The following is a 14,091-nucleotide window of genomic DNA, read 5'->3' as shown; positions in this document are numbered from 1 at the left end:
GGATTCCAACATCTTATGGGATCAGAAGAACAAGACAATACTGGAGAGAGGCATTTCAGTATTTTACTGTAAGTCCTTAATTCAGAACCCCATTTGGGTCCTTTTTCAGTGGTCTCAGATAGGAGAGATTTACTCTGAGAGCTGTCAGGCTAATTTTCTTTGGAACAGAATGTTGGATTTACTGTGATGACCAGAAGTCGTTCTGAGATTTTTATTACACCCTTTTTGGAGAGAAAAGTCTTAACCTTTTTTATTTTCTTCTGAACAGTGGCAATCTCCATTTGCTTTTGTTACAAAACTTGTTCTCTTCCATGCTGTGACTTTGAACTGTGCAAGAACTCAGACTAGAATCTGATATCTACGTGTCCCATTTATAGAAAGATAAGTCCTAAGAGAGATCCTGAAATTCCTGTTTGTCCAAGACATTAGCAGAAAGTGTTGTTCCTCTTCTAAGCCAGGTGATCGACAAGGTCTCTGTCACATGTATTTGTAATTGATGCACAACTTCCCTTTCATTCTCAGGCTTTGCTTTAGAGAAGACTGAAAGGAACATTTATAGGCCTGACTGACACAGCATGATAGGTTTGACTCCAAATAATTCCTCCCTTTTTTATTCAATACTTATTCTTTTTGGTTACTCATTGAAACTAAAAGGCTCCTTTGTCTTCACTGGATTCTTGAGCTAGATCCTTAGTGGCATTTTCAGCCCGTTGTTTTTCCTTTTTCAGACAAAAAATAGAGAACACTTTCCTAATCGGAAGTAAATTTTGTACTCAGGATGTTTGTTTTTGTTTTTTTTAAATTGAAGTTTATGTTTTGTCATGATAAAGAGTCCTTGAGATGCGTGTTGTACTTCTTTTAGGGTGGTTTTTACGATTTGTTTTAACTAACCCTTTTTCTCCTATTATTCTTCTAAAACCTTATTTCTCTCTGTTAGACAACATTCATATCCTCGCTGTCAAGAGGCTTTTTCTTCCTATTAGAACTAAATTTAATGGTGATGTCAAAGGCTGTGAGAAGTACAAAAGCTATAATTTACTAGTGATGGTCAAATTGCAGAGCAGTTTGGATAAAACTCTATTCTGAGACAGCCAAAGGGGATCTTCTAATGTGACAGAGACCAAGAAATGTTAGTGATTTTCTGGGAAGCTTGTCCATTCCATTTTCTAACCAGAGTGTCACATCTGTACCTTTACCTAATATTGTGCCATTCAATAGGAACTCAGAAATTATGCTGCACTTCCTGCTTGAAAGACTTGCAGTAAGCATAACTATGTTTGTAGACGATAGTTTAAAACTGAAAAAGGATATATTTACTACCAGCCACTATATTTTGAAAATAGAAGGTTGGAACTAGGTGATCCTTATGGTCCATTAACATTCTAGGAATCTATGAAGATAGGAAGAGCATTGAAGAGACAGACAGATAAGTAACTGATTTAGAAATAAAGACACATTTCAAGACAGCCATGAAGTAAAAGTAGTATGGTTTGTCATGGTTAAAAATACCCAACTCTTTAGACTTTGATCTTTAGACTTTTGGAATGTCTTTTTCTTAGGCAGGTGCTTGTTCCTTTCCTTCTTTTGTCAATTGGCTCTGAAAGGAACAGGAAATGTGGGAAAAATTTAATTTGTTTTCAGTCTTATGTCATAAGTGAAACAGAGTAGAAAAACTAGCTGTTAATTAAGACAAGGAGTTTTCTGTAAGCCAGGTACTTGTTAGAGAACATTGAAGTATCAGCTTCTATTGAGCCTATTGAGTTTAGATACAGTATTCTTTATTTTTCCTCAAAGCCCAGAAACAAGAGTTTCTGCTGTATCATCAGGGAGGGTATTTTGTTGCAGAATCAGTCTGTAGGTCCATAGTTCTGTTTTCCAGCTGATAGTACACAGCTTGTGGTAGAATATCATCAGGTTTTTAGTGTTACTCTATTTGAAGGGCTCTTGGCATAATCTGCATGCAGCAATACTTCCCCACTTTTGGATGGGAGATGGGGGATGTTGAATGGTTTGAGTTCAGATAATGGATTTTGTGGTAGTTTATTTTTAATGCAGACTTAATAAGTCAAATTGAAAAAATTAAAAAAAAAAAAAAGAAGATTCTTCTAATACCTAATAGTATTTTCAAAGCAAGGCATTAATGGCAGTGACTAATGTTGTTAGCCCTTCCCCAACTGAAACTAAGTAGAAACAAAGTGACAAAGATCACATCATTAGTTTTGTGAAAACATAGAGAGGTGTGGTAGGAGTTATACATCATGGTCTGCACCTGTGTATTTGATTCTGTTTTAAAAGCTTGGAGAAAGAAGAGTTTGCACAAGCAGATTTGTATGCAAATGATATCCAAAAGATAGTGGTAATTTCCAGGGAGAACTTTCTCACTGTATAAAGCTTTTCAAAATGGAAATATGGATACGTATTTTAATATTTTTTTATGTTTTTAATGGAATTTTAAACTTTGAATAGTATAAATATTATGCAATTCATTTAAGCATATTTATTAATGCAAAGTTTTCCTTACTACATGTATTAATCATAGTTTCTTCCATTTAATATTTGGTGCTTGTGTTAATGATGCAAATGAAATTATACAATAGACAAGAACCATTTTTCTTGAGATGCCAATTAATAATAAACTGGATTAATGAAAAAGAGAAACATGAGATATTGTAATAAATAATTTTTTCCTTCCTCCTCTTGTTAGCTGTCCTTAGCTGTACTTTGCATGAGGTAGTGATAACAATTAATAAACTTCTATTTTTCTCCATTTCAAATATATGTTTTGACTTCAGAACTTTATTTAATTTGTTCTTCTGCAAGATGAAAAATATTTTGTAAAGCAGCAAGGGTATTTTCTATTTTAAAATGAACTTTATCATTCAAAACATACAGTATATAAAACTACATGATAAAAAAATAAGTATGAAAGGGGAAACCAAAATAAGCTTAGGAATGGTAACTGTGAAAGTTTTTTATGTCTAATGCTTTTTTCTGACATCTATAGATGTAGGACAACAACTTTTGAATGCTAACACATCTATTTATGCATACATTTTTCAGAAGGTCTCCTATTTGGATCAGAGTATACATGAGGTAGATAAAGAGCAGAAGTAAACTGAATAAGTGGAACAAAAAAAGAGAAGTATTATGAAGCAACAATTAAATGGTGTAGGGGGGAATAATTTAATGCTTGCATTGAAGTATGTTTAATGTTGTAATGCTTTTTTGAAGTGTGTTTAATCTGGTAGGTTAGGCTGTCATTTCTGCAGAGTTGCCTTGGACCTATATACATACACACACTTTATGTACTATTTTCTGTCTCTTTTGAACTAACCTATGAGATCCATAGCCTTGAGACAGCATGAAGCACAAAGCAGAATTGATATTGGGGTCATTGAGAAGTCCTTTGCTTTCTTCATTTGCTGCACTGGCTCAGATTGCTTGAGGGGCTTTAGAAATGCAAGGGAGAAAATCAATAAAGGACAAAAAAGATTCCAGTGTAATAGGAAGTGCCTGCTGATTGCATGTTTGCTCAGCAGATGGCATCTTCTTGTAAATGATGACTCGTATCTGCTGTATCACTTGCTAAACTATAATCCACAGAAGTGAATTACTAAATTTCATTACTGAACATTGTGCTTTGTATAAACATGTTATTGGAAGAAACAGCCATTTTTCCCCTAAGATTCTGTTAATTTTTATTACTCTTCTATTTCCATCTTGTATAAATTTGTTAGATATTACAGCATCAAAAATGAATCATGTACGTACATATATAAAACAATAAAAGCTTTCATGTTGTTCAGAGTAGCTTTTAGGAATCCTGTAATTTCTATGGAAGAATTCCAAGACTTCTTATGTATCACAGAATCTTAAATTAAGCGTGGGGAAGTTCATTGATTCACACAGATTTTTAAATTTGACAGGGAAGAGGAAGTTTATATATCCCTCTTTGTTAAAGGTGATGCTCTACCAAACTGCAGGTTTATCAGGAGATCTTAGAACATGTCAGAATGATTGATGAGTCAGCATGCAGATAATCCATAATTCTACAATGTTTTTCAGGGCATTTATTTCATATACCTTTTTTTTTTTTAATTTTTGTTTTTAATGCTGCCTCTCCTAGTAACTCTAGGAGCATCCATTATTTACTTGAGTAATATTTGAGTTTGTGTTCTGGAGGAACACAGGAGTGCTAAATGGAATAAAGCAATGTACAAAGCCTATTTTATGAAATTTGTAGAGCTCTGGACTGGTAACAGCACTTCGATACCTTAAACATTGCATTTTTAGAGCCTGATGCAGTTCCTTGATTGTAGAAATTCAAGTTTTATAAAAGGGCTGTCTTTTCTTAACAATAACTCATACCACTAGTTGTGGAGGATTTAATTATAACATTCTTCTAATCAAGGTCTTTTGGTTTTTCAGAAAAAGTTTTTTGAAGTTGTATTCAGAGATATTATTTCTCTTCTGTGATTAAGATATTGTCTTGTTAAAGCCAGTGGGTATCTTACATGATGTTATAGAAAGAACAGCTATGTTTTTATAGGATTTTCCTTACACATTTAATATAGAGTCTCCAGCTTTCAACTGACCAAGCAATTCACCCAGTGCTTCATAATTTGCCCATTTTAAGTCAAGCTGAATCACAAGAAGGAGGCTACTGCATCATACCATTGAATTAGGAGTGACTTAGTTTGGCCAGCTGACATTTAAATGTCATAAAGCTAAATACCTTGTTAACAGCATATGATTTCTACCTTGTAAAATTCAAGTGGTCTTGTTCTGCAACTAGCAAGAATGAAGAATATTGTTCATCTATTGAACAGCTGAATGACCAAGTGACAAGGGACTCATTCAGCTTAGGCAGGAGAGTGGACTCTTATCCACCACAGCAAGCCATTAAGTGCAGATATTCAGTCAATTGATATTTGGATCACAGACTGTAGACTATATCACCATTCTTGTTTGTTTAGTCTGAAAGCTGATGGCGAGTTCTCTCTCTTCTGTAATAGGCACCAGGCTGCACTGACTCAATGGCTAGCATTCCATATGTTCAGAATCCAACATACACACACTTTATGTACTATTTTCTGTCTCTTTTGAACTAACCTATGAGGTCCATAGCCTTGAGACAGTGTGAAGCACAAAGAAGAATTGATTACAAGTTTTGCTTGCCCATTAAAAAGTCCTGAGAAAAGTGCAGGAAGTCAAAGATGCTAAATTCTTCTTCATTGACAGTTTTGTTTCAACAGAGCTCAAACATGAACCTGAGTCTTTGGTACAAAACATGGTATGGCATGTTTGTGTGCATGTTTATATCTGGACATGATGTATTAATCATCTCAGGTTTGCAAAGTTTAAGGCCAGGGCAGATCATACAGAAATCCTATATATGACAGGGTATCACCTTGCACCAGGCTCTCCTGGTACAGAGCCTAAAATTTTCCTCAGGAGTTTGAGACTCCCTATTGGCAGTTCAGTTACACAGGAATTTACATCAATTATTATACCTTCATTTTCTTTCCCATGATTCTATGTTTCTGCAAGAAACCTGACCTTTTAATCTAATCCTATACAGATTATATGTATTACATATTTACAAAATTTGAAGGTCTTAAAAACCTGACATTCTTGCACAGCTTCATGTAACTGTGCCAACCGCTGTTACAAAAGTTTTGATTCCTCGCTTTTTTTTTATAGCAACCTTTTAGATATTCCTTTCATAGGGAAAAATACTCTTAGACTATGCATGATACTACTGCTCCAAAAAAAATGGGACAGTATCTAAAGAAGAAATTTTAAAAATACTGATCTTAAAATACTATGAAGCAGTCTTTTCCTACTGATGAGGTCTTGAAATCTGGTATTTCTACACATGTGCACTTAACTTATATGTGTATATATGTGTATATATAAGGATAATCAAAAGGTATTTTCCTCCCTCTTAATTTAACCCATTTACATAGCTGCTTACAGCCCATTAGTCTGGGTTACAAAATCTAATGCAGCAAGACCACTTTACAAGTATCACCCAAATAGAAGACTCCCACCTGTTTATTACTGCTGAACTGCTACAGTGCTTTATGTTTACCTTGTTCATTGTGGAGAAGCTGCAGCTTTGTTTACCAGATACCCTGGCTCTTGAAAGCAGAGTTTGCTTGTTTTGTGAATGCTCACATTTTTTGGGTCCTGTGACCATCTGTCAACTTTGGCACAAGAAAGACAGTGCAATTTAACCTCTCTTCCACAGAGCAGGAAGTTTAGTGAAAACACTTTATAATTTTAAGGTTTTCAGCAGCTTAATGTCAGCATCACTTCAAGTTGCAGCTGAGGAAAGGAGTCATTCTCTGTGCTTTAATCCTCCACTGTCTGTGGAGTACAGACAAAAATGTTATGAAAAACTTGACATCTGAAAGAAGACAACTCTCTATTTAGGAACAAAATGAAAAATGCTCTGGGGAATGGCAACAAAATACTGATTTTTCCTGAAAGCCAAGTGGTTTAGGTATCAGCCTAAGACAGCATTATATTTTGTAAGTACTTGAATAATCTAGCATTGAAAGCTGGACACTGACTCTGCACACACTGAAATAAGTAGTCCCACACTTGTATCACATGCAATTATTGTTACTTTTTGCTGTCATAAGAAAAATTTTTGCTGTGCAAGCCAGGGCTTAATTACAAAAATTTCATATATAGGGAGAAAATTAAAAGGGGCATGTATTTTTTGAAGATAGTGGTATACAAATATGGATAAATGCACATACAACATAGGCTATTGCAAAAATACAGGTGTCACAATAAAATCTGTGTGTATATAAGAACTGTGCAACAAGCTGGAGAACCCTAACTAGATTTGTGAAGCTGTTCTTTTACATAATTTCAATTTTGCCAGTTGCACTGAGTCCTTTAAGTGCCTTCTCTGAAGTAATTTCTCTTTCTTTGGGTATACATTGTCATTATATCTTGCACATATATGCATGTGCTTAAACACACTACTTGGACATCTAGTCTTGCCTAATTTACATGGTAAGGGTTTTTGTTGCTGGTGATGGTGTTGGTTGGTTGGTGGGTTGGTTATTTTTCAAATTCCTAGTTAAATTGCTGAAAACTATCACACTATGGAAAACCATCACACTATGGAAAACCTCAAGAATGAATGCAAAGAACTAAATTAATTATGGAACATGATGCAAATACAGATAGGCAATACAGAAAAGTCTTCGATCATTTGAGATAAGTTCTATCTATTATATGAATTTTAAAGGAAAATGAATGACATAAATAAAAATAAATTAGTAATTTACTTTATTGTAAAATATGGTTATTTTAGAGTATTAATTCTAGAAAATATGTACTTTTCATCAATAATTTGAGAGTATTTTTGTATGATCACCGCTTGTAGTTTAAACACATCTGTTGAAGTGTTTAAACCTTTGTCTTTCTACCAAACTGAATTTTGGTCATTGAGATTGCTTTCAGAATTCTGATAATATTCATGGTCAGTTGCATCCTTAACTAAGGGAGGATTCAATGCACTTTGTGTTTTCTTTGGCTTAAGAAATGTGGACCTGAACTTACTGTGACTGATGATTGCTGAAAATAGTCTCAAAGGGCTCTATCCAACGGGTAATGCAGGCTGCCTTCTAGGCCATGCAAGCCTTGGAGGGCTGTATATGCTGATTGCACAGCAGGCTTACTCTTCAAGGATAAAGGTGAGCCTGCTGTGCAATGTCAAAAGAAAGCAGCTCAGATTGTTGAATTGTACGGGATGACTAAATAGTGAAAAAGTCATTCTTACATCATTATACTACAGCTCTCTTTCTAGGATCTCCTTCATTTATGCACTGTTGTCGTTGAAAGATCTTTGAGAAATTATTCCATAAAATTCTTGATTTGGGGAAAAAAACCCCAAACCTATGTATATTTTTTGATGACTATGTGGAATGGGATGTTTTTTTCACAGCTCTTGGTTTAAACAAAATGATTCAGAGGGACCTAATGTGCAGTGAAACTTAGAGACTTTAAGAACCAAAGGCATCTTTTCATGACTGAAAAAATCTACTCATTTTTCACATTTTTTTAGCCAGTAGTCAGTGGTTTCATATCAGTGACATGTTACATTCAGGCTCAAAGAAGAAATGGATAATGTCAACATAAAGTGGAACTGAAAGTTCATTCCAGCAATTTGTTGCTTCAATGTAGTAGTAGTTCAATGTAGTTCATCTCTCTTTCATAGAGAAATTTTCTTGCAAACTCTGCAACTTCTAGACTTGAAATAGATAATAAAGAAACCTGCATTTCCCCCAAGAACCTGCTTTTAGAGATCCTACCTAGCAGGAAGAAGAAATACAGTCAAAGAATTCCCCAACCCCCACCTCTGACTTCCACCTTGTACATCGCAATGGCTAATGTTACTTTTTGTTATTTTCTGAATGCAGAAGGAACAGCACACAGGAATTTCTCCATCGTGTGACATGCTTAAAACTGGCAGCATGGTTCTGCCTTCTGATTGACAGAGCTGACTCTGCTCTGTGTGTAAGGGGGGAAGGAGGGGAAGAGTTTGGCGTTCCTGGTGCTTTTTCATTGCTTACTGGTTTTCGTTAGTGAAGATTAATGATGACATCATTCAGAAAAAAAGTCTTTCAGGTTAATCTCTTTTATTATTCTTCTATTAATATTTTCAGGTCATATCACATGGTATTTCATCAACCTGTGTTTAACACAGTCTGCTCTACTAGCTATTCCCTGTTACATTTTGTGCTACACATAGAGTTCAATATCAAATATTCTTATTTATTTGAATAGATCTTTCTTCTTTTTATAAAGCCTGCCTGATTTTTTAGAAAACCTGGGTATAATGGAATATCTGTTTTTACATTTAGTCTTAGCTGTTATTTCCATTTTTTTGGCAGCCTGAACTGGTAGAAAAAAATTTGAAATAAATTAGTCCCTACTGCTGCTTTCAGTCTTCAATGTTGTCCCTTAGTGGGTACTTCCTAGCATCTTTCTCTGAATAAAACCTCCTTGACTTATTATTACTTACTATTAATGCGATAAAAAGACCAAATAATAGCCACTAGAGTGAAATAGAATCACTGGCACAATGGTTTCAAAACAACTGTCGTTTGAAAGAAATACTTTTCCACAATAAAAGTTACTACCGAACTGAACTCTACTGCAAAATATAGCCTAACATGCTACCCAAAGGAAATTACATATCACTGGCATCCCATCTAGAAATGTCTCATAATTTCTGAAAAATTGTTTTTGCATTTTAGAAAGACAAAATCGTCTTAATATCTGTACTTAAAAATGAAGACCAAATATATTCGTTCAACTGTCTTTATCTCAGTGAAGTTTGGTACTAATTAAATCAGAAGAAAGATGGACAGTTCCTGTGAATTCAAGGTTTGTGTTAGGCGCATCTTTGCTTGGATTGACCCCCACATCAGTTGCTGTATGGGGTGCCTACACCTCCATCAGGAAAGGAAATACAGAAGGAAACAAGATATGGGGGTATACTGGAGATTAGGAAGGCTGGAAGGGTGTTTTAGTGAAAAGAACTCCAGGTAATTTCTGATGGCTCCCCAAGCCCCTCTTTAGATTCAGAGGAGGTCTTAGACGCTTTAATTTTCTACAAGGAGATGTGTTTTTCTGAAGAGTCTCAGTAAGAGACTCTTACTCTCAGTAAGAGACTTGTGACCTCCAGAATTTAGAACTAGGTTCCAAAACTCCTGTATACATCTGTTCTGTCAAGTATTAGCTAATCACCAAGAAGGATAACTTATTATTGGTCCCAGCTGTTCCTTTCTTGATGGTGTAAATGCCTCCTGAGCGGCCAGCTTCATCGTTACATTACAGATTCTTCCCTTTCTCTGACTGTTCATTTGTTTTAAAGTTAAAAACATGCTTTATTTTAGTGTTTTTATGACATTGAGTCTACATAAACTCGCCTTAACATTAGAAAAAGTACGCTTAAACTTGTCTCCTGAGTTTCCTTTTTTTGTGTGTGCACATTGTGATGCAGTATTATGCAGCCACCAGTTACATTACCTCCTTAGTTTTAGTTTAGGTTGTCTTGCAGAAAGTCTCTAAGACAACCTTTTTTGACCTTTTCTCTTTTTTTCTTAAGATATGATTCTGTCTACAAGTAACAGAAATACAGACCCTAAGAGAACAGCATGTCAGTACCAGGTGAAAACATCTCGAATTTGCTTAACTTTACATATTTAGTCTGTACAGGTTAAAGCAAGCATACCAGCTATGGACAGAGACAAAACCAATGTACTGCACAAATGATGTGAAGCTCCAACTTCCAGTCCCAATAAATAATAAAACTGTGGTTGCTTGATATAGTATTGGCCATATCTGTGTCTCAGAATATTATTATTTAAGCAGATATTTAAATGTGGTGAGTCAGTCCATTCTCTAAAAATGGAAGCTGCTTTTTCCAGGACTGTGGAAGTTATGTATCTCAATAGAGTCATTGGGTAAGGATTGATAGGAAGAATGTCTTTAGGTGGTCTAAACATTCCTGATAAGCTCTGTCATATAACTTTTTTTCTTTTAGGGTATCATTGGTTGGGAGAAAATGCTTTTACCTATAACAAAATTAAAAATGAAACTTGTAAGCAAAGACTAAAAAACAGTAGAGCAGAGTATTTTGATTGTTTCATTAATTTTTTTCTCTTTCAAACAAAAAAAATTAGGTGGTGTGAAGTAAGCAGCAAAATGTTTAGATGGTGTTTAATATAATCTCCAAGATAAGATGGCAGAATTTGAGAAAGGTTAAAGCAAGTATAAAAAACATACAGAGAATTTCTGCCCAAGGATAGAAAGATGTAAAAAAGCAACACCTCATCTTCTGGAGTACAGATTAAAGGAAGCATTTCAGGAGTTCACCTGGGATTTCTAGAAATTCTAGCAAGATTTTATACTAAATGAGAACTGCCTGTCTTGATAGTTGAAAACAATAGAATACTTGTTCCAAGTATCTTGAATTACAGAAAGTGGATGTTCCCTGTATAGGCTGTGCATATATATGGTAATGCTGTATGTACATAGAGCTGAGGTGAAAACAAAACCTCAAGGAACTCAATGTAAATTGTATCTTTTAGTCTGGGAAAAGCATTGTCAGATGCTTCGGTTGATCCGGAAAGATATTTAAGCGGGAAAACAAACTCTAAACTGAAAATGTAAAGTTAGGTTATAGTTCCTTCTGCTTAAGGAGAAGTGCAGATGTATATGACAGTACAAATAGAGCAGTGCAATTTGGAGGTCAGAATTACAAGTCATTCTCATTATCTCATTTTTAAGATGGACAGGTATGAGCCATTACACCTTATGCAGAAGAGAATGATGAAGTAATAAATGGAAAGACCAATGAGATGGAAAATCCCAGTCTGAGGTCTATGAAAAGGTCCAATAAAATGGCCTTTTTGTGGTTACTTGCAGGTTTTGTGAGGGTGAGTAAAAGCTAGTAAGCAAGAACAAAAAGATGGAATGACTTTTTGCCATGAAAAGAAGGTTGGAATTAGCTTGACAGGAAAGATATAGAAAGTTATGTCTTTGTTCAAGCAAGAAGCTGTCTCTCTCCTGGAGAATAGATGGGTCTGTTAAACACCTAAAGGAAATAAAACAATCTCTTGTCATGAGACAAACTAACCCTAAATTAGGTGAGATACTTGGTGACAAAACTCAGACTACTTGTTGAAAATGCATCACAAAAGGAAACAGAGTTGAAGAATGGTCCTGATAGGGGGAGAATCTTCATTAAAAACTAGTGTCTTCAGCACAGATTCAGAGACAGAAAGAAAAGTTGTGAGGTCACTCTTGCGGTGCACTGAGGGGTGGAAATCATCTATTCTTGATCAGGGCTGACAGGGATGTGAAGCTGAAGCATCTGTGTGTCTGGTTCTTGCAGGAGCACACATCACGTGTGATTTGGCTGGAACGCTGAGTTCCTGATTTGCAGACCTTCTAGACCCTGTCTGCCCACAGGAGAGTGGATTGCTGAGTGATAGAACAGTGACACGTGAAGGTAACAAATGTCACAGGTAAATGCAAGGTGTGACTTTTGATTTACTAGCAGTCATGCTACTGAATGCGGTGCAAGTGTGGTGTACAATGGGGAAGTTATACCTTACAGGCCTATTTTATCACTGTGCTCTCTGTAAGTGCTCTCACAGCATCTCATTACCTCCTGTTCTACAGAGACAGTGCAGTCCCCAAACTATCATATTGCCACTTGGTTCAGTGCTGATATGTGCTGTATTAAACACACAGATAAGAATTCTTTGACATAACAATTCGTAATGAGGGCTGGATCACGTTCAGAATGATTATGTTGTGCCTTGTTTTCTTAACCTTGAAACAAGCCTGCTTGTGCTTATTTTCTGCTGCTAATGTGATTATTGTACTTTCAATTAAAGGAACTGTAAAAGCGATTACTGTGGATTTTGGAGATTGAGCAAGACAATTTGAATGACCAAAACTCTTTGGAAATGTTAACATTTTTCCTCACTAGTATTTGCTATTGGACATATGATAATGTATTTTTGAAATTTTTAAATTGAGGCGGATACAGACTTATATTTTGATAAACATATTAAATATCAACAAAGCTTTAACATATATACAATGTGCTGATTTCCTTTTTGCTTTGAAATAGTAGCAATATCCTAACTTCCTAACTCTATTAATTAACACTAGGCTTCTGTTAAAAACTCTCTTATATCCCAACAGTTTTTCCAAATTTTCTGTGATATATTTGACTGTTGCATGATACTGGAAAATAAGACAGTAATAAATTGATACTTCTTTAGCCTTGTATTTTAGAATTGCACCAAGCTCAGCAATGTTTCTTCTAAAATTAAATGAGAATTTCTCAGCTATATAAAAGGACATATGGAAATTCATCTAATGGAACAATATCTCCTTTCACAATGCCTGAAACTTAAAAGAGAAGAATATACTCTAAAAAAAAATTACTTTAAATTTTATAGATCATAAAATGAGCTTTTTATCATTTATTATTAAAAAACCTGCTGTTTAGTCTGCAAATGTTTGATCAGAATATTTTTATCTGAACCTAAATCTTTTTTCATTTTTAATCAAATCAGAGTATTCCTATGAGTACTTTCTTTTTCACAGAAAACCATTTTCCATCTGGGGAATGATATATCAGAAAATCCATGTCTGGTTCTAACAGCTAGTCATGATATGTTGTTTCATCAGGTATTGAGAGTATTACTAATGAAATAATCTACAAAATGGCATATTTCAGAAGGATTTGTTATAGAAATATGATAATATACTTCTCAAAGTCGAATTAAGAAGAAGGAAAAAAACTGATTTAGATCCAGAGGGCTGTTTGTTATCATGGTATTAGGTAAAATCCACTGGGTCTCTTTTATCATTTACCATTCATCTTTTAGGTTATCTTTTCTTCTAGTAATTTCTTAAGTCTTGCTGCACTAATACTTTCAGTGTAGTTTCCCTCTTTTACTTTCAAAAAATACTGTCAATCAATATTAATGTTACTGAAAAGATTTGTTACAGCATATCCATGTAAACACAAGAATTAAATTTACAGATATATGACAAGAAAGGATTTTTTAAAAAGCTAGAGAGCCATTGCTCCCTTTAGGCTATTCCATGTTATTGCAGACTACAGATAACAAATTTTCTGGCTATAAAATTGTCTTTAATTAGTTGACTCAGTGGCTTCCTACAATGTGTTACAGGGGTCGGTGGGACTCCCATGTTACAAGATAGAGGTTTGAATCCTACTCCACGCTCCTGGGTAGTCTTTGCATATCAACTCACATGCTGTCCTGTGGGAAGTGCCAGCAGAATTACCCAAATAACCATCCCACTGATTTTATTGGCTGATAGGGAAGTGACATTCCTTGCCTTCTGAGGAATATGCATAGCTAGAGGTTGGGTGCCATGAGAGTAATAATGCTCTGAATAAAACTCTAAGGGATGTAAAAGGGGAAGGTTAATAGAAATTTTAAGGGATAGCTTTATATTTCTCCATTGAAAAACAAGTCATATGAACAATAATTCAGAGCAAATTAACCC

At 35.0% G+C, this 14,091-nt stretch overlaps 1 long non-coding RNA gene across 1 annotated transcript in view; it reads left to right on the top strand.

The window, feature by feature from the left end:
* Positions 1–14,091, top strand: part of LOC135278626 (uncharacterized) — a 142,892-nt gene that overhangs the window by 61,616 nt on the left and 67,185 nt on the right. The window contains exon 3 of the long non-coding RNA XR_010346080.1: positions 11,930–12,062. This is a non-coding gene — a long non-coding RNA (uncharacterized LOC135278626). The remainder of the gene's footprint in view (positions 1–11,929; positions 12,063–14,091) is intronic.

This window comes from Passer domesticus, chromosome 1 (genome assembly GCF_036417665.1).
Source record: "Passer domesticus isolate bPasDom1 chromosome 1, bPasDom1.hap1, whole genome shotgun sequence".
In the NCBI taxonomy this organism is placed as follows: Eukaryota; Metazoa; Chordata; class Aves; order Passeriformes; family Passeridae; genus Passer; species Passer domesticus.
The sequence above is the reverse complement of the archived record's forward strand: the minus strand, read 5'-3'. Positions and strand labels throughout refer to the sequence as shown.